The sequence below is a fragment of the Haemaphysalis longicornis genome, unplaced genomic scaffold, assembly GCF_048455015.1.
Source record: "Haemaphysalis longicornis isolate Haplotype H1 unplaced genomic scaffold, Haemaphysalis longicornis Haplotype H1 scaffold_11, whole genome shotgun sequence".
Taxonomy (NCBI): domain Eukaryota; kingdom Metazoa; phylum Arthropoda; class Arachnida; order Ixodida; family Ixodidae; genus Haemaphysalis; species Haemaphysalis longicornis.
The window spans coordinates 126163728-126184513 of NW_027526214.1; the positions used below are offsets into that span (position 1 = coordinate 126163728).

The 20786-nt window shown below is 46.1% G+C and overlaps 1 protein-coding gene across 1 annotated transcript in view; it reads left to right on the forward strand.

Annotated features, from left to right (window-relative positions):
• The first annotated feature begins 2196 nt into the window (after positions 1-2196).
• Positions 2197-20786, forward strand: part of LOC144161000 (uncharacterized) — a 121331-nt gene continuing 102741 nt past the window's right edge. The window contains exon 1 of the mRNA XM_077692068.1: positions 2197-2487. The gene's annotated coding sequence lies outside the window, so the exon portion shown is untranslated. The remainder of the gene's footprint in view (positions 2488-20786) is intronic.

The following is a 20786-nucleotide window of genomic DNA, read 5'->3' on the forward strand; positions in this document are numbered from 1 at the left end:
TTAAAAAAAACTTCAAGCTTCATCTCTTTAGCGTTCTTAATATCTGAAGCCAATTTTTCTTGGTTGCACTGTTTTAACAGCTCCATCGCCCGTTTTTTCACTTTTTCAACGCTGACCTTCGACTCTGTAAAGCACTTTGCAACTGCCAAAGAAGCTTTTTCTAAGTACAAGGCATCCGGTAAAACCACAAACATACCCTCTTTGTCTGCCTGAACAACACGCAGGTTGTGTTCGACAAGATACTTAACAGTCCTGCCAACATCAGGCTTACTCCCGGTACGTGCAGACGCCTTGGCCACCACGTCAACGCATTCAACCACACAACGATCTTTTTCTTTTTCTGGTACATACCGGGCGACGTTCCTTGTGAGTGTCAACCGGTCGACGATGTCTAGACGTGGTTCGATGCAGAATTTGGGTCCCAACTTTAGGACATCTTCTTGGCGTTTCTCGACCGTTGCACCTCCTAGAACCAGAAGTCGTCCACTGGAGTCCGGTTTTTTCCAAGCTGTTCTAGTTTCCAAACCTGCGTAATTACAATATATACGTTTTAAGTGCGTAAAACAGTGGCATGGTGGGTTAGGAAAATTAAGCGCATCGCGTCTATTGTATTTCAGATAATATGCATCTCTAAACGTAAAAAAAGGGTAAAATTGTATCAACAACAAGAAATAATTTCATTTCCCTGTTTTTAAACTTGAAATACCGATGCTGCTCATTCATGCACTGACGGCTTCCAGAAGAACAGGCAGACGCCCTTACGACTTGTGCAAGGTCACTCTCAGTTCCTGAAAAGTCAAGCTGAAATATTCCTCCACGAGCACAAAGTGTCGCTGTCCCTCATTTTTACGGACGAGGTTGGTTCGACGTTTTCGGTGCATCTATCCCGTTTTAAGGAAATTGTTGCACAGCGTAACGTTGTTATAACAAAAGTGTGTAGGAAACTGGCCGATAATTTTAAGCCTGCAGCAGTGCCATAACTACAAAACAAGAAAATGTTATTTGAATTTTGGCCTTGCTTGTGATATATTAAGCATTTATACTTCCACTATTTTTACTGTGGAACGATGTAAACAAAATAAATGACAACCATGCGGCCGCTGAAACTATTTTACTTTCTCAATGTTTCTCTTTTTTTTTGACGCTGTCCGTTTGTTTACTGATTTCAACAACTACTTAGTTTTCACCTCTTTAGTAACCATTTATTTTAACCTCTGGTGTTTTTTTAGAAAACGTGTAGTGAGAAGTTGTAGTTTCATCTGGGCCACGATTAAACTTGCTTGTGCGATATTTTTTCGTTTTTGTACATACTCTACGTGTTTGAATTTGTGAACGGTTCATATTTTTCTCTATACTGCAATTTTATTACCAACTTTGATTGCATTATTAGCATAATTTTCCAAGTTCGGTTGTACATTTATTTGCAGTTTTAAAAATCAAACCCTTTTGTTTTAAAGCGAAGCTTTCGCTTCCTCACTGATCGCGACCGTACGCGAAAACGCACTGCAGGAAAGCCAACTTAATTTGACTATGATGATGATAATCGTGGGCGAAGTGGCTGAATCGCAGCGATCGAAGCCGACGCCTCAAAAGCTTCGCGTTTCAACCGTTTTTGTCGTTATACGAATGCGCATTTGAAATTTTCAACAGCGAATGCTGTTTAGGCTGGTGGTTGAGCCGGCGAAAGTGCGCAGAAAAACATCGCCGAGGAATAACGTTATCGTTCCCGCCGACACCGCTCGACCTTGGAGAACACTCTGTCCGCGCGTGCCAGTTATGGAGAACTTTCAGCGGCAAGTTCAGAAATTCATGTGAGGTGCAAAAAGCCTGGTCTCCAACGGAGGGAGACGTTAATTGCACGAAAAAAAATATTTATATGCAGAATTTCGTTGCAACAAACGAGGTAGAGTCAGAAGAGGGGAAAAAGCCCATTTTGAGGCGCCACTGCGTATGTCGTATGATAATCATTTATATAAGCAATGTATTTGTATGGTAACAGCACAGTGTCCTATTTACGTCTTGTCTGCGTGTTTTTTGCGCTGTTGCAAGAGGGGACGAAAACGTAGTCGGTTTTGGAAGACCATCAAAGTGGCGTCACTCGTGGCTCAGCTTCTTCCGCACCTGTCATCGCGGTCTTGTCTTCGGCCCCCTGTATTTCCCGGCGCTTTCTCCCAAGCGGTGCCTCTCCCGCGTGCGGCGGCCACTTGTCGGCCCAACCAGGGGACGGGTCTTCTCTTGCGAGAGGGCCCCCTCTCACTTGGCCCGGCGGCGCTGACCCACATTCGGGCGACGCTCTCGCTGCCCCGCGTCTATAAAGCGGCGCTGCGCCGCAGGAGCGAGAAGAGGACACTCGGCCGCCTTGGGTGCGTTCGCGAATGACAACTCGGCTGCACAAGGGATTTCCCGTTGGGTGAGCAAGGAGCGCGCCACCCGAACACGACGCAACTCAGACGCTCCTCGGGATAACACTCCAGGCCGCGGCCAGAGGTGAGTGACAGATTGCTCAAGGGATGACGAAACAGGGAAGTTCCGAGGCGAACAGCGCCTCCGTCCGGCAGTGGACCTAAGTAGGCTGCTGCCGCTTCTGCTGCTGCCGAAAAAGCCCACGCCAGCGACTACAGGAAGCACTTTAGGGAGGCAGCCGACCGAGAGTGGATATCTCGCGTACATATCAGTGGCTTCATGCTCCCAGACAAGGAGTCAAATACATGTTAATGGACTGCTCCAGTGCAGAGACGTGAATGTGGCAGATGAACGATCCCCACATATGCTGGTTTACCGGGGGGCTGACAATTGCAAAATGCTGATCGAAGGAATACTGTGTGGCTCCTTGAGTTGCAACATTCATAGATACGGCTGTGACCCCTTTTTTGTCAAATATTGTACTTGTTAACGGAACCCCGAAGAGGGAAGACAGGTATTCCACAAAGACAAATCAAGGACTAAATGAAAAGCGCTGTTGTTAACCTCGAAAGGGACATCATGAATTCGGTAGGACAGAGAAAAAGAGAGACCTCCGTCGCGTGAGCATATTTGTGAAATATATGAGGCCGAAAATTACAGAAGAGATGCTTGGCCGAAATGGAGAAGAGAGTTTCTGCTGTCTTGGTCGTCCATTTCTGAAAAAACAGCGCTTTATCATTACGAAAAGTGCGGAAAAAGCTGTTAAGTTTGCACGGAGGCATAGACTGCCTCTTGCGTTATCTGCCTGCAGTGCCATTTTAAAGTAAAAACATCGTCCTTCTGCCCTTGCTGTTCTGTCGTGCTGTAACTCTAATTCCGAACATACAGTTAACCGAGCACGAAAAGCTGCTTCGAGATGACAGCATGCGCCATTGTCCAAAGTAATGCAAATGGAAACGAACTGAAATGAAATATAGTATAATACTGGTGGCGGTAGTTGTAGTACTAGTGGTAGTAGTAGTACTAGTAGTAGTAGTAGTAGTTTAATACATTTAACTTTTAATGACACGTTTAACGTGTCCTCCTGCCCCACTTAATACGGAGCAGGAGGACCCGTGGTCCAAGTAGGGTGAATGGATAATTAGGAATGGGGTTACGACTCGATCAGGCAAACCAATAAAAGCTGCTACCATGGGAGTTTTCCACGGGCACCATGAATTTGTCTTTCTTGAACGATTTTTCTGTCGTTAGACGTGGAAAAATTAGGAGGTGTGCAGGTAACGGTAACAATAGCGGCAACGTGGAGGGAGGTTGGGTGTGAATCAATTGCGTGAAATTTGTGATGAAGATCGTAAAGCTAAAGCTACATGGCACCCCTCCGATGCGGCTATGAAGCGGCTGGGACACATTTGAGGCACACAGCAACTACATAACCGATGTCACTGTACTTATTACAATTATATAAGACTTCGGTTTGTGTTTTACGAATACAAATTAATACTACCGCAGTTGCGTCTGAAGCGGTACAGACACTGATATCGTTCGCATCATTAAGATGGCAAGATCCCTTCCTGGAATTATGAGCGCGAAACGTTGGAGCCAATTGTGATTAGCCGCAGGTTTTATAGCACACTTAGTGGAAATGGCGGCTGCTCGGTTCTGTGACGTGGAATCCACCTCCTGAAGTGCGGAAGCACCTCGAGTTTGACCAGCTTACAGCCTGGCAAACTCGAAGGGATCTGATGGTTCATTTCTGCAGCAGGCATGTTAGTCGGGATAGAGACCGACAACCGCATGCAGAACAGAAATGACCACGCAAGGAAAACTTCTTCGATATTGTGCGAAACGTACGCACGCAGGCAAACCAGTAAACGGAACGGTACGCTGTTGTTCTTTACCGAGGAACATTGAAAAGAAAAACAAATTTACTAAGGTAGGTAATTGGTACTCGGTAAGGTACTTGGGTACTTGGGCGAGTTGGTAATGGATGTTTTGGGGACACCGTGAAAAAAAAATTAGCAGTGGCTTAGCTCGGCTATGCCAGGTTATATGCAGCGTGAGTTAAGGTTCGGCTGGTTATTCTTATCTTTCCTGATTATGTAGGATTGGCAGGATTATCATGCTGACTGCTGCTTCAATGACACACACACGGTATACGCATTATGTGACACATGTATATTTAAAAAGCGCCTCCGGCGCAGCGTCCCCAATCGCCCCCTATCTAAGCTGGTTCCACAGGCGTACGGCTCTGTTGCTGAGACTTACGAGCCATCGGGTCCACACCCGGCCGCCCCTCGCATGATCATCATGTGGACCGGGCCGCCACATGCGCAGCGGAGGTCGGCGAAGACGCTGGGCGCGTGGAGTGTGTGAGAGACGCCGGTTAGTAAACGGAACAAGGCTGTGTGCTGTTTACTAGTCCGTGTGGGCGCCATGGTTTTCGCGCAGTACCGAACAATTACTCACCAACACCCCAAGCTTTTGGCTTAACAAAGTGAACGTTTTAATGGGCACGAAGGAATAAGTCTGCGCAAAAGACGAAGAGAAGAGATGACAAGACAAGCGGAACTTCCAACTGTATTTTTCCTTGAACTAACAATACACATATACCCCTCCCACCACTGTTACCCTCTTTCCCATCAGCAGCCGCACCACCCAATTCGGCGCGACGATAATCACATGTCGGACACAACAAACAGAAAACAATTCGATAAAACGGGGTAACCAAACAGTATGAACCAGATAACAGATACTGTGTACATGTCTTCCGCAATCAACACGTGTCGCACTTGAAATCAAACATGAACGAATAAAATCGGCGCCAAAAGGGCATAAAACCACTAAGAATAACATGATAACATGATGACACGGACAGAAGAATCGAAGTGATAAAGAACACAGCTCGCGTTTCCAAGACTTATGAGAAGCTAAAACGAATCAAACTTCGATGCTACACTAGCTTTTTAACATCAACGCGTGTCATCATCAACCAAGCATGAAACAATAGAAGCATAAAATCAGAGCCAAAACGCATACAAATTCCAAAAATAGAATAATAACAGGGGTTGGATGTGAGAACGGAAGTGGTGACCAACACAGAGGTTGGGTTGCCAGCATTCAACAAAAGCCTGAAAATGCCTAAAAATATCGTTCTTTAAAACATTACCTTCTAAAAAGGTTAACTCAGTAAGTAGTGGGCTTCCCGAGGGCGTGCTGACGCAATCTTCTCCATAGTCTCCAATTCTGTAGGCCTAAATAATTACTCTCTCTCTCTGTTTGAGCGTGTAAGGAATTCGGTATCTTCAAGCTTGGGAACGCAGCCGCAGGTTTTACAATGCATAGCCAGATTTCCCCCCGATTTATTTTTAGCAGAAAGATTGTGCTCCCGAGCCCTCTCATTAAAACAGCGCCCAATTTCACGAATACAGTCGAACACGGATATATCAAACACGGCTATATCGAATTATTGTCTATATCGAACTCATAGATTATCCCCTTGAAAATTATGTGGAAAAGTATAGGAATTCGTACGTTTATATCGAACCGTATTTTTCCCGACATCGGGTATATCGAACGCCCCGCGAGCTGGAAGGTGCTCTTCGGTGGTCGCTGCACCCCCGATTGAGGTTGAGGAGGATCTGTAGATATGCGCGGGCATGGCGAACACTGGCTCGTGGAACTAATCCCCCCTACCGGAACGAATGTGCGCTTGCGCTACCGGCCGCCGTAGCGTTAGCGAACGGATCCCGGTATGCTAAATCTCTCTAGGCACACAAGCCCGAACGCTCGGAAAATGTGACAGTGTGAGGTAGGGATGCCCCGACTGCGCACATCCTTTTTTTTTCGGCTGCGTACGTTCCCCGGCTTGCCGAAAAATAGTTTTTTTCTCTCTCTCTGGCTCGGTCATCCCCCGATGTCGTCTCGGGAAAGGGATGAGGGAACGAAGGCGATGGCGGCCTTCTCCTTCTTTGGCATTTTGCTGCTGTTCCTGCTGTTTGGCTAGTTGTCCCGCACCTTCCGGAGATCACTGTTTCTCTCGGAGATTACCATCGCGAGCGCTTTGTTGGAGTCCATTCAGAGAGCCTGCGTGTTGTGCATGGTGTGTGAAGGCGCAGCGTACTGCTGGAATTTTCTAGTTGTGCAGCCTCGAGAGGATCGAGACCAGCGTCTTTAATTTCATTGCCAGGACGCGAAGAAGCAGGCCAAGATCAGCGATTTTTTTTCACGGAAATAAAGCGTCCTGTGGCGTCGTGAGTGCGGAATTAGTTGTCACTCTTGGATGCGACGATCGGTAAGTGACCGTCCACCTTAGATGAGGTCTCAGAGGCCATATTTTTTATATCGAATTTTTCATATACCGAACTATTTCGCGATCCCCTTGGAGTTCGATATATCCGTGTTCGACTGTATATACTTTTTAGCAGGTCAAAGGAATTTTGTAAACTACGTTTGAAACGTATTTCGTGTAGCGTTTTTCGTGTCTTTTTTCACACACTCTCTTTTTTCGTTTAGACATTAATGGGCACACTTTGCTACCTTACACGGGGCTGAAAACAAACATTTTAACATTGTACTTGCTGGCTACTATTTCAATGTTGTGCGACACTCTGTGCATGTAAGGCATGACGTGCGGATCGTTACTTTTACCTTTCTGCTGTTCATTTTGTCAGATGCTCGCTTGGTTTTTTGAAAAAGTTGTTCGCAGGCACTACTGATGAAGAATGAAGGGTAACCTGCGCTAACTGAAGGCGTGACACCTGAGCTTCGAAGCTTTCAGACTGCTTGGGCTGGCATGACTTAGAAATAGCAGAGTGACAACAATTCATGGCAATGCCTCTTTTGACCAACTTTCAATGTGCCCTTTAGAGTCGTAAAAGTCCTTCTTTTGATATTGCTTCATACTCCCAGCAGGTGTAATTACTTGCAATGCTGAGGTTTAAGTAAAGAAATTGTAGACCGTTGTGTTGCGGAATTTGATTAAGTTCACCAAAGGCTGAAATAAAGCGCTGGACAATTTCTATAGCCCGGTTTGGAAGTTCAGTGTCAGCAGTTGCCAGAAGCACGACATAATCATCGACATACCCTAGAACCTTGACAACCCCGAAATATTTAAGCTGCCTTTCGAGGCGCTTATCAAATGACGCCAACTAAACTCCAGAAAGAACAGGGGCTATGGATGACCCTATGCATACGCCTGATGTTTGAACATAAAAATTATCCTGATGCTTGACTACTGTAGACTGCAGGTAAAACTTAAATGGCCGTTTACTCAATTAAAGGTGGTCTAGCACGGGTTGTTTGAGTGGGTGATTCCTGATCGAACTGCGGCGGCTGCCAAAAAGTGAAGCAAAAGTGACGTGAAAGAGTCACACTACAGTTTTCCCGATGCAAAACAACATTTCAGTGATTACGTCAAAGGAGTTACAATGGTTTTATTTATTTATTTATTTATTTATTTATTTATTTATTTATTTATTTATTTATTTATTTATTTATTTATTTATTTATTTATTTATTTATTTATTTATTTATTTATTTATTTATTTATTTATTTATTTATTTATTTATTTATTTATTTATTTCACTAACTCTCAATGGAAGAAGCATTGTATAGAGGAGAGGCTTACAAAGAACACAAAATAGGACAAATGCGGCAAAATACACGAAATCTCTTTTCCATTCGCTAACAATACTTGGTCGCGACACAACATAATAAAGAATAATTATTAAGATCAAATATATGCACATCAAAAAGGCATAAAGAAAAATGTACCGACATCGCCAAGGGTAAAAGAAATGGAAGGTGGCGTATGTGGCCCATCACACAGAGACGTATTGACCCAGAGTGGTATATACCTGACGAAGCATACAAAACAAAGAGATAAATGCCGACACAGGGACGGGGTATACTGAACCCTTATAGATTATGAGATTATGAGATTATGAGAATGAACCTTCATAGAGCCTCCATGATTATGAGCCTCCATAGATTATGAGAAAGCATTTGACTCGCTCGAAACCTCAGCAGTCATACAGGCATTACGGAACCAGGGCGTAGACGAGCATTATGCAAGAATACTAGAGGATATTTACAATGGGTCCACAGCTACCATAATCCTCCATAAAGAGAGCAGTAACATACCTATAAAGAAGGGCGTCAGACAATTAGACACAATCTCTCCAATGTTATTCACAGCATGCTTACAACAAGTATTCCGAGCATTGAGCTGGAAACAGGCGTAAGGGCGTAAGGGCTAATAGAGAATACCTCAGTAACCTCAGATTTGATGATGACGCTGCCCTGCTAAGTGACTCAGGTAATTGGAGACTTATGGGAGAGGCCTTTGCCCTGCAGTGGGCGTAGGCAAGCTGATAAAGATGAATGGCGTCGTCGTTGCGAATTGGCGCATATGGCTGTGCATAGATTTACAATCCCCATACACATGTAATTGCATGCAGTGGGTCTTTCCTATAGTGCACGCGAGAAAATATCAATTTGAATAAAAGAAAAGCGCATAGGCTAGATCAGGTCATGGCAATGAGCGGCGAAGAGTGATAGGCAAAGGCTTGTCGGTGAAGTTATGTCAATACGCTGTGTTGCATGGAATTCGCGCGAGGCCAATGAAATATTTTAAGCGCGTCACGCAAACAGGCAGCGGTTAGTGAGAAAGCAGCCTACAACTCGCCTCGTTTCCCTGTTTCAATCGTCCTCCAGCGCTAATTCAGCCCAAGCAACGCTGAACTTGGTTTTGCCTATTGAGGCAAATATGGTCTTTTTTCCTATTCTGATACTTCCACAGACGTCTGCTTTCACATACGATACCTAGAGAACTTAAGCTATGTAATGAACGCTAAGAATATACGTAGTTAGCGCTATATGTTGTGCCGAAATAAGTGGGTCAGATTACCCAGGCTCCGGTCACAACTAGGCGATGAGTTTTTTTGTTTGCATTTAAGAGAAAAAGCTTGGTTGCGACTTGATACTTGGAATCTAGTTGAGCAGTACTCTTTAGAGTAAGCAAAGAGCAAATCGCGATCACTTGCACGGCTAGAAATTATGGCACAACCGAAAATGAAACGTCGTGTTCTTAGAAGTACTTCATGCTTCTGAGCACTGCGAGAGAGCACTGTCCAGCTCGGACCCTGACGACCAGCTTTGGCTGGTGAAGACGGCTCAAGAAGCAGGACGGTCTCAAGAGGTCCTGGAATAATGACTCTTCCCCAAGACGAACTGCTTTATAGGGACGTTTATTCCTCCTACTCCTCACGCTTCGCACTTCAGTGCATATTTTCTACCGACGATCCTTTCGTGGTTCATTATTTCCATGGGGGGCTTCAATTGTGCTTATAGCTTAAATGGCCGATCATATGAGAACGCCCCTTTCCACCCCAGTGTCGTCTATTGAAGTGACGCCTCGAGTGGTTCGTGTTTGGAAAATGTGTCCCTTGCGGGCATCTCTAGTTCTGTGAAATTCGCCCGCTATCAGGGGAAAAGCCATGCCCGACGTGATAGAACATGTCGTTGCAACTTGCTCCGGTTTGTAACAATTATAGAAGCTGTTTCTTTTTCTGTTGACTGCATGGTCTCGCCGTGGGGACGGGGGGGGGGGGGGTAAGCATAACAATGCCGTGTCAAATTCAGTCGAGAACTATGGAAGCCAAACGATAAACTACTGCATGACAACAATTTTCTCTGCTTCGTGGCAAGGAAGAATGGCGATTTAGATAAGACCAGGCGCACCAATAGTATCGAGCGTTGGGAGAGTTTCAAACCAGATGTGAAAAAGGTAGCATTCGAGTGTTCGACAGAAGACAAGCTTAAATAAATAAATAAACAGATAAATAAATAAATAAATAAATAAATAAATAAAGAAACAAAGAAAGCTTCGAACTTCGCTGCTCACGGCTGAGGAGGTAAAGGCAACAGGATTGCTTTCTGATAATAGGCAGTTTTAGCATATCGTTACCGTATTTGCGTTACCGTTTACCGTGTTACCGGAAGCGCTGGCGACGGTGAAGCCTGTGCCGGTAAGTTACCGTTCGCGGTAACTCTCGCGCTGCGCAATCTACTCCCGCAAACACGGTAAACGGTAACGTAAACACTGTAACGATATGCTAAAACTGCCTAATATACGTAAATTCCAACCGAAACCGCAAAACATACAGGTGGAAAAATACAAAGCCGCAGCAATAAGGGCCCGTGCGGAGTGGCTGTTAACCGAAGAAGCACCCGGCATGCTGAAAAGAAACTAGCAAAAAATTATCAACGTCGAAATGCAATAGAAGTCGGATATTTAAACCGCTTTTGCAATGCAATACCGCAACCTGATGGTGATGTTTGAATTTTAATGGCCCAAGGCCAACTAAGGGCAAAGAGCGCCACTTCCAGAACCTGTTCGCCGACAAACCCCCGCGGCAGGGACTGGAACGGAGGTCCTTCTTAAACATGTTACCTCCTCTCGATGCGGACATAACAGAAGATTTGTTAAGTCCCATAAGCCTAAAACAAATTTAAGAAGCTTTAGATAGCCTAAATAATGGCGAATCGCCGGGACCGGGGGGGTTTCGAGACTCTATGGGCATTTTGGAAAACATTTAAATCAGCCGATTTAAATGTTTTATAAAAGCATTTGTCTTGCACAAAGCTTTCATGGAATCCTTCCAAAGGGGGCCCTTCCCCCAACTTTCTCGGAGGCGCACACGATCCTCACGAAACAGAACTCCTCGCTAGAGTTGCGGCTTACAGGCCAATTACTTTAACTAGGACTTACTACAACAAGACTGACTACAATACACAACACCAACTATTTATGAAGGCAATGCCGCGTTAAATTCAATCGAGAACTATGGAATTTGAACGGTAAACTACTGCATGACAACAAGTTTCTCGACTTGGTGGCAAGGAAGAATGGCGATTTAGAAAAGACCGCGCAGAGCAATCGTATCGAGCGTTGGGGGAGTTTAATCGACCGTATTTAGAGGAAATTCCCAAAGTGGAGTAAGTTTCTCAAAAGGAAAGTTTGACATCCACCTAAATGCAGCCATACGGCTACAAAGGAAAGCTATACAGCTTTGTCGGAAACTTCACAGTTGAAGAAAAATTCGTTCTGGCCCAGGATTCGAACCCGGGACCACTGCTTAACCGGAGCAGTCATTCTACTAACTGGACCCGCACGAATGTTTCTTCAACTGCGAAGTTTCCGACAAAGCTGTATAGCTTTCCTTTGTAGCCGTATGGCTGCATTTAGGTGGATGTCAAACTTTCCTCCAGAGAAACTTACTCAACCTTGGGGATTTCCGCTAAATCTAGTCGATTAACACCTGTCCTTCACTTCGAGTTGTTGATCAATTCGCTTTCGCGCTACTAACGACTAGCCTCCTGGTAAGCTCAGTTGGTAGAGCGACTGCTCCGGCTAAGCAGTGGTCCCGGGTTAGAATCCAGGACCAGGACGAATTTTTCTTCGACTGCGAAGTTTCCGAGAAAGCTGTATAGCTTTCCTTTGTAGTTGTATGGCTGCATTTAGGCGGATGTCAAACTTTCCTTCACAGTTGGGGGAGTTTGAAACAAGATGTGGAAAAGGTAGCATTGGAGCGTTGAACAGAAGTCAAGCTTAAATAAATAAATACATAGAGAAAGAAAGAAAGAAAAACGAAAGAAAGAGAGCTTCGAAATTCGTTGGTCACGGCTGAGGAGGTGAAAACGCCAGAAGTGATTCCTGATCACGTAATGTCCAACCGAAAGAGGCCCCAGTCTGTCAGGAAGTTCCAGTGTAAGAGGTAAGAGGCCCCAGTCTATCATGAAGACTTATTTTGGGTCTCATTAAACATTCGGTATCAGGCGAAGAAGAACATTTACTAACATACACATGGCACGCAGTGTCTTGGAACCGCGTGATACGGATTTCAGAAAGCTTGCTATGTTGCAGGTAGATTTCGAGAAGGCGTTCGACAAGTTCTGTCATGACGTCTTTTTCCTTTTCAAAATGCTGGAACACGTAGGAATGGGAAAACCAACTCTAGACGAAGTGAAAACGGTCTTCCACCTCTGTAAGGCATCATGGTAAGGCATCAGCTGACCCCTCCTGTGCGTGTGAGTGCATTATTAGTGCGGCAGGCTGCGCCCTGTCGTCGTCACTCCTGTCGTCGCTTTACCTTGAGCCAAAATCATCCAGTTCTCCGCTGCAAGGATTTCGCCTCGAATCTTGGGAGGTGAAAGTAATGGTTCACGCCTATAATGTTGCCTTTACTGCGATATGACAGGTAGCCCAGCAAAACAAAAAAGTTTGTCGGACTATGGTACGGCGAGTGGGTGAAGGAACCCCCACATATCTTCTACAGATTGGCGCGGTCAGCTGAGCAGGCGGCTTATCTCAAAGTACCCTTAGGCAATCACCAAGATATTTCGAAGTATTGTGCCGAAAGAGCCCGGAGAATTCGCGCACAAACGGCAAAGTCTTAGGCTGTCTATCGTTGCCCGCACAAGAGTTTGTAATGTTTTATTTTCAGGCCCTTTCTTGTCCTCGAATAAATGTGCCGAAGTTTCACCGCACTTTGACAGTCATCTTACGAGATGGGTTGTGGACAACCAGCTTAGGAAGGTTCAGGGTGCGCCTGTCCCTCCCACATCATTCCCATTTTCTTTTTTGGCGTATTCGGTTGGCCGCTCCGGTCCTCTGACTCAGATTCTCCAGATGCCAAGGCGGCTCGCAATCAGAGCGCGAGAGGCAGCGTACCAGTCGAATGCATCGGCAATCTCGAAGCAGCGCGCCTGTATCGCCACCGTGCAGCCAGCGCGGGAAGCCCCCGGGTAAACCCACGGCCGGCCGCGCCCGCCGCTCCTTCAGTTTGGCCGTGGTAAACCGCGCCGTTTTGTGTCACGTGACCCGTCCTCCCGGCAAGATCGCGCCGCGCTCTCACTTCGAAGTCAGAGCGGTCGGGAGCGCTCCGGGTCGGACGCTAACGCTCCGAAAGAACTAACCGAAGGTAGTTCGCGCGCTCGAATTCTACCAACCGAAGGCGCGGCCGCTTTTCAGAGCACTCCAGTGCGCTCGTAAACGCCCAACCGAATACGCCATTTGAGAGATCAGGTTAATCGATTGATGCGCACCTTGTTGCGGCATACGGTCGGTATTTGTCAACCTCTTAGCGACGTCAGTGGACGCTACACGTTATTCCTTTAGTCTCTTTTTGAGGAAAGTTGTCGTTTTTTTGTACTTTTTCCTGGGTTGCTGTGCAGGTCCCTTGCATAGAAGTTCCGAAACAAATGAGATGCGCACGATTAAGGTATGAATTCGCACACTCCACATGGCTTCCACGTGGCGGCCTCTTCAGTGCAGTGCATCTCTATCAGCTTGCTCCGGGAGGCTCGCGAGATAAGAGTGGTCACAGGTAAGCTTCCACTGTGCAAGCAAGGCACCAACACGGGAGCTGCGGTCAAGCCGGGATTGTGAGTCCAGTTTTTCTGAGTTGATGTCCGTGTAATCGCACCGACAGAAGCTTCTGTCCGTGTAATGGCAGCGGCGGGGTTTCACGTGGTTTCTCGAAGTACCATATGCAGCCAACTGGAACGCGTAGCCAACAAGGCGCTCCGTAGCGCGAAGGTGATTGCGCTTTCCAGGTGGCGCAATCGGAGTCCGCCCATGTCGTCTTTGGGACGCATACCGAGCCGCTAGGGCGGCCGTACCTTTCCGCGGCCCGATGGATGGTAAACGTGCACACAATCCATGCCAACAAGGTCGCAATTGGTTCCCTGTTGAATAAGCACCAACTATCCCAGCAACATGCTTTACTATCACGCACAAACCCTCTTTTGGCCACGCTGCCCGGCCTCCCTGGAGGCTGCTGACATGGCGCACGCCATGACGTCCAGAAGCCGGAATCGCGGGAACATACTGGGTAAAGTACTGATCCCTCGCTGCGCAGGCAACGGACGTACATTGGGAGGACGAAAAGGGTTTAGTTGCGCCCTCGATGACGGACACTGCAAGTTTGCAATGATTCGTGTTGGACTGCGCTGGCTGCTTGCTCAAGACGAAAAATACACAGCGGACATTGGCAAGACAAGCGCAAAATTTGCGTTGTCTTGTGAAAGTCCACACGAAAGTTCACAATGTGAAAGTTGACATTGTGAACGCACGCGGGAAAGCTAACGGATGTTCTAACCTATACCGGACTGCTTTTTCCCTCGTTGCCAAGTAATTTGTCCCTCATATTTGTTCTTTCGTTTTTACGTCCTCGAGACGTACTGTTTACGTCCTTCAGACAATAAGAATACGTCCTTCAGACACATCTAGTACGAGCTTACCAGTGCGGTCTGAGTATCCGTCCTGGTCTACAATGTGGTCACTCATGTCTCCCACTAGATCACCCCTCCCGATTGTGTTCACTGATCGAGGTCCCGCTCACGGAGTAAGATCTGATTCCGTGGTCCCGCTTAATGCAGCTTACCAGTTTTTATTCTTAATTGTCTCTAACCCTGACAAGAAATAGGCGAGTCCCAAAGCGTTTCTCTTCCCGCTATCGTTCCCTTAACCCACAAATGTTGCTCGCAGTTATTCTAATTGGTTCCCTGTTGAATAAGCACGCCGACCCCTGCCTTTTTTCTAGTACTTACTCTCGCCTTGCCATATGTACTGATGCCTTACTGGTGGCTCTCCAAAATCTCGAAGAACGGCGGCTGCTTTTCTGATGGAGGCGACAAGCAAAAACGCCCGTGTGTACGAGATTTCGGTGCGCGTTAAAGATTCCCAGGTGGTCAAAATTAATTCGGAGCCCTCCACTACTGCGCGCCTCACCGCCTGCGTTGCGTCGGTACGTTAAACCCCACAATTCAACCAATCAAATAAATCTGGAAGAAAAAATTCTGCAAAGGCATACACTTCGTTTCTTTTTCTTTTTCTAGTTGACTGTGAACCTCTAACCATTTTTCCGTGCTCTGCCCCCATCAATGTTTGTGTATAGTTAATCTTAGCCACTCGTCCGTTTTCCTTTCGGTTTTCTTTCCTAGGTTTCGGGTAAGCATCGGTCACAAGGCGACCGTCGCTTCTTTCTTCGCTCGCCTGCATTGCTATCTCACGCCCCTTTCTAAGCTTCTGTGCGCCCTGTATGCTAAGTTCGGGACTTTCCCTTTGCGCTATACAGTTGACCTACGCCAATACCGCTTACCCCTGCAGCATTTTCACTGCACCTGTTACTTAGTCCTGCTTCCGGGATGCCCCCTGAAAAAGCTGGCGCCCGCGCAGCTAGTCAGTCGCCTGCTCGGCTAGACGTTTATTGATATGTATGCCCATGTTGTTGGACTAGTTGGCACAGCATTTTAAGATTTGAAAAAATTACACCATCTTCCCGTAGGATAGTATACCAAACAGCCGTGGGGTCGACTGAAGTTCCCATTAGTTTTCAGTTGGTCGTTTCCGCTGACGTTCAGCTTCGCGTGCCTTCGTTGTATCAGTAGCTTCTTGACGTAGTTTGAACGAGTGAAGGACATAAGGCGCGTTCGTAGCACGAGCTCCCGTTTCGGTTGGTAGCGCAGTGGGAAGAGCGCCACGTGCCTCCCGTTGCGGCCAGAGAGTCGTGCGATCGAAACCGGGCGCCGCCTAATTATTTCTTTTTATAGTGACTGCGCTGACGTCAGCCCGAACGCTTGCGAGGCTGAAGAGACGCGCATGCGCAGTGGAGTGTGGACGGCGGACAACAACGACAACGAGGGAGGGAGGGACACAGCATGAGATGCTTCGCATCTAAAACTGCGCGTCAAAGACAGGACTTGTACAAAGGGGACAGGACGGGCGCAGACTCACAGCTAGCTTAATTGAAAAGATTAGCATGTGTATATACCATTTACTGCCCATGCGCACAAAGTAGCCATTTTTTACTGCGAAGCAGCATATGTCCCCAGTTTTCATTCCGGTAGAGCCAATTTACTCGGCGCCGCTACGGCGCTCCTCCTCGCCACCGCCAAGACCGCTTTAACAAGTGTTATTCCCCTCGCCACCACGGTTGCATCTTTCAGACGCCGCGCAATCGGAAATAACGTCGGTCGCGCCCTTATCAGGCGTTACCAGAGCCCCTTTTCCGCTTTGAACGCCGACGTGAGCCCATAATTCTTTTTCAGCATGAAGGGCTTTCCCCACTGCATTTTCGTCCATTTATGTCACGCCTAGGCATGCGCCGGTTTATGCGTGATCTTGTTGGGGGTGGAATTCTGATTGATTGATTGATTAGGTTGGTGTGTTACGCAGACAGTAAGATGCCTACGACGCGGGAGGGAAACAGACAGCTCCATGCTTGTGCACTAAAATAAATCTCGAGTCCTTCAAATTTTTATTGGGCGAAGTACAAGTTGCTCGACCGCAAATTACGAACAAACGTGTTTTGCTTCGTGCATTATGTGTACTGCGTCCAGCTCCTCATGTAATCCTTCTTGACAGTGTGAAAAGGCACCAAGTTTTTTTTTCTTTTTTCTTATCGATGCCCCATACTGTTCAATAATTAAAACTCGTTTCCGTAAAACGTAATGGATCGCTCGCTCACACAATTTTCATGGTTTTTGCCGATACAAAAGGATTCTATAAACTCGCGAGCGACTCGTTCCCGGCTTGTGTCACCACTTTTGCTTCATTCAACAGCGGCTGACATGCCTTGAGTTTAGAGGGGAGGCAATGGTGTGAAGATGCCACTCTGTCTTGTTTTTCATTGAAAGCTGATGTTCACTGTAGAAATCATTGACACAACTGCCGGTCTGGCCTACGTATACCTTCCCGCAAATGAGTGGTACAGAGTATACAACCCCAGTAGCGCATCGCGCAAACTCTGCAGTATGCTTCTTTAGGCATGATGTGGACTTCTTTGATCCTTTGAGGATCTTGGGGCACAAGCTAGCCAACTTGCGAGGAGCCGAAAACCTTACTGGCACTCCGTGCCTACTGGCTACATTTGTCCTGTGCGCCACTCTGTGTACATGTGGTAAGACCACGGGATTTTTGCTCTCAGGGGCGCCAGCCTCACCGTTTCCGCTGCACTTGATCGTTTGCAGCCACGACTCGGCCACCGCTATGAAGACCACCAAAGCCAGCCGTCTGCAGCAGGACACCTGGGCACCGATGTCCGGCCACCATAGGGTTCATGACAGTTTCGTCGCCCAGGTGTCTGGGTTGTTGTTGGGTTGTTGTGAATTCAGGCTGTCTCTAATGCGGTTAAATATACCTTTGGAAAACGTCTTGTAAACAACTGAGAGTAGGCTGATAAGTGAATAATTCTTGAGGTCCTGGTTTGTTTTTTATTTATTATTTGTTATACCCTTAGGGCCAAGGGCATTACAGAGGGGAGTGGTACAAAAAAGGTATAAAATGAAGTAGCATAATTACATAACGATGTGTGCATAAAAAAGAAATGAAAAGACGAAAATTAGTATTATCGCAACAATGTGGTCACATAAGCAAAGATAAAACACCAGATATTTCGTGCATACACAGTACTGGCTAGGGCATCTCGGAACAATTGGTTATCAGTGATAGCGGCAATTTCCGCTGGAAGTTAGTTCCATTCTCGGGATGAGCGTGGCAAGAATGACTGAGTAGCAGATTTTGTTAACGCCCACCTTGTGACGGTGATCAAGGTGATGAGAAATAGTGGTTGGGGTAACAGTTCGCTGCGCAGGATAGAATGATGATATATTTTGTCGAGCACAATTAACCGAAAAGTTTCCTGCGTGGTGATAAAGAGGGAAGGGAAAGGCTGCTTTTCATTGAAGATATGCTGGCAGTACGGTTATAGTTTGCTATGATAAAACGAACGGAATTATTGTGAACAAGCTCGAGAGATGCAATTAGATTTTCATGGCTTGAATGCCATACCGATGCTGCGTACTCTAACCTGGGGCGTATAAAGGATTTGAAAAGCGATAATTTTAGTGACGATGGGGCTCTATAAAACTTACCCCGCAAATAACCCTATCATGATCTTAGGGTTGCTGATATGTGTTGACCAGCTGAGGTTAGTTGTTGTGACCTCTAAGGTACTTATATCATGTAACTGGTTTTAAAGTGAAGTTGAACGATGCCTAGGGTTTCGGGATACATGGATAAGCTTACATTTGTTAATGTTTACTTCCATCGGCCAAGTTTGGCACCAGTTAGAAACAGTGGTTAGATCGGACTGAAGGATTCTGGTGTCATCACTACAATTAATCTCACGAAAGATCACACACTCGTCTGCAAACAAATGAATATTAGAGCATACACTGGAAGACAGGTCATTAATTTAGATAAGAAATAGGAGGGGCCCAATGACAGATTCTTGCGGGATCCCAGAGCGCACTTCGCTGAAGTGCGCTCTTTAGCATGAACAAATTGAGTGTGGCGGGTCAGAAAAGATTCAAAGATTCAAACACGTTTTATCAAGGTTTTGGTTAGTTAGCTTGTGATGCAGAAGTTGATTGCAGAGCTTATCGAATGCTTTAGAGAAATCCAAATAAATGCTGTCAGCTTGAGATGAGCTGTCCATGATAATATGCAATTTTTCAGTGAAGGATATCAGCTGTGTTTCGCAGGAGTATGTTTTACGAAACCCGTGTTGCGCTGGAGTGAAAAATGAGTTTAACTGAAGGAAGTTTACGAGGTTTGTGAATATGATATGATCTAGAAGCTGGCAGCAGGTGCTAGTGAGGGAAATAGGGCGATAGGTAGAAGGAGAACATTTATTTCCGGATTTATAGATAGGAACCACCTTCCCGATTTTTCATTTCCATCCAGGATTTCCCATCGTAGACTGAGCGAGTGTTTGGTGAAACGTTTTTGCCAATATGATTGAGCTTATCGCAGTTGCAGTTTTCAAAAATTTAACGTCAACACTGTCATAACCCGGTCAGCAATGAAACTTCAAATTGTTTGTAAGGGCGGCAATACCGGGAGCGTCCATGGTCACTGGAGGCATTGGGACATAATTGCACTAAGGTAGGTGTGGCAAAGGGCTGTTGGATTTATGGTAAAAATTGTTTACAAATGTTTCACTAAGGACACCAGCACATTCCCCTTCACAAACATAATCACCAGACATGTCTACGAGGGAGATGGAATCATTAAACGTCGGGTGAATAGTGTGTCATAATTGTTTCACATTTGATTTTAGCATGGATGGTAATACATTCGACACGAAATGTTCTTTAGCATCTTTAAGAGCTGTCACATAGCTGTCAGAAGCTGCTTTGTAGGCAGCCCACTTTGCATTGGCCTGAGAAAGTTTAGCGGAACGATAAAGACGTTTCTTTTAAAAACGATAGTCTTGCTTGGGCTACTTAAGCGCGGAAATTTTGGCCTGTCTGTCTGTCTGTCTGTCTGTCTGTCTGTCTGTCTGTCTGTCCGTCTGCCTGTCTGCCTGTCTGTCTGTCTGTCTGTCTGTCTGTCTGTCTGTGACTCGATTCAGCCACCCGGCCAAAGCGAAACAGATACTGCGCAGTAGTCTTATATACTCACCGCCACTGACCTCTCCCCGATTTGCTTCTTACCAAACTTTTCGTTAAAGTCACCCACCACATTCGTAGACTGTGCTGTTCCTTTCTTCATGACTGATTCCACGCCCTCGTCAACAATGCATACGGCTTTATCATCGTAGCTAGTTGTTGGCGCAGAAGCGTCTGTAACGCTTATTTAGGTTGATCACAACGGCTGCGCCTCTGTCGTTAAGACTGAAGTATCCTTTTTTTTCATTTCCTTAAAGAACCGTTGCGGGGTATTACATAAGAAAACAATCGCTTGTCCTACGGTGAAAGGTGATTAGTGATACTGTTTGTGAATGTGGAAGTACAAGCAATGGCAGGAATTTCGCCTGAAAGGCCATTCCAGGCAGCTGCTGTGCGAGGAAAAAATGATGATGAAGAAGTGACGGTGCAAGCACGTGGGCGTGTCACTTGAAGGGGATGACCAGTGCGTTGAGAGATGTGCGCTGGGGGAACAAAATAAACTGGAATGCGCATCGAGCTGGGAAAAAACTTATGGAATAAAGAGGCGATATGGCGGCGAAAGAAAAGGAGGGGTATTTCAATTTCTGCCTTCAGTGAAGATACGGTGTCGTCATGGGAGTACGAACTATGGATAAACCTAGCGGCACGATTATGAAGAGACTCAAGGTCGTCTTGAAGATAGGCTTGTTGCGGGCTCTAGATTGGGGAAGCGTATTCCAGTTTAGTTCTTAAGCTAAAAATTTTACATTTCTAGATGCGTTACGTAGATGACGTCGCAAGAATCCCAATGTTTTATTCGCCGATGATCTCATGTTCGTGATATGCAAACCCCATGAACGATCGTTGCAGGATGTGACTCCCAGACATTTAAATGAACTAACTGTTTCAACTAGAACGTTACTGATAGCATAAGGTAAAAAAATGG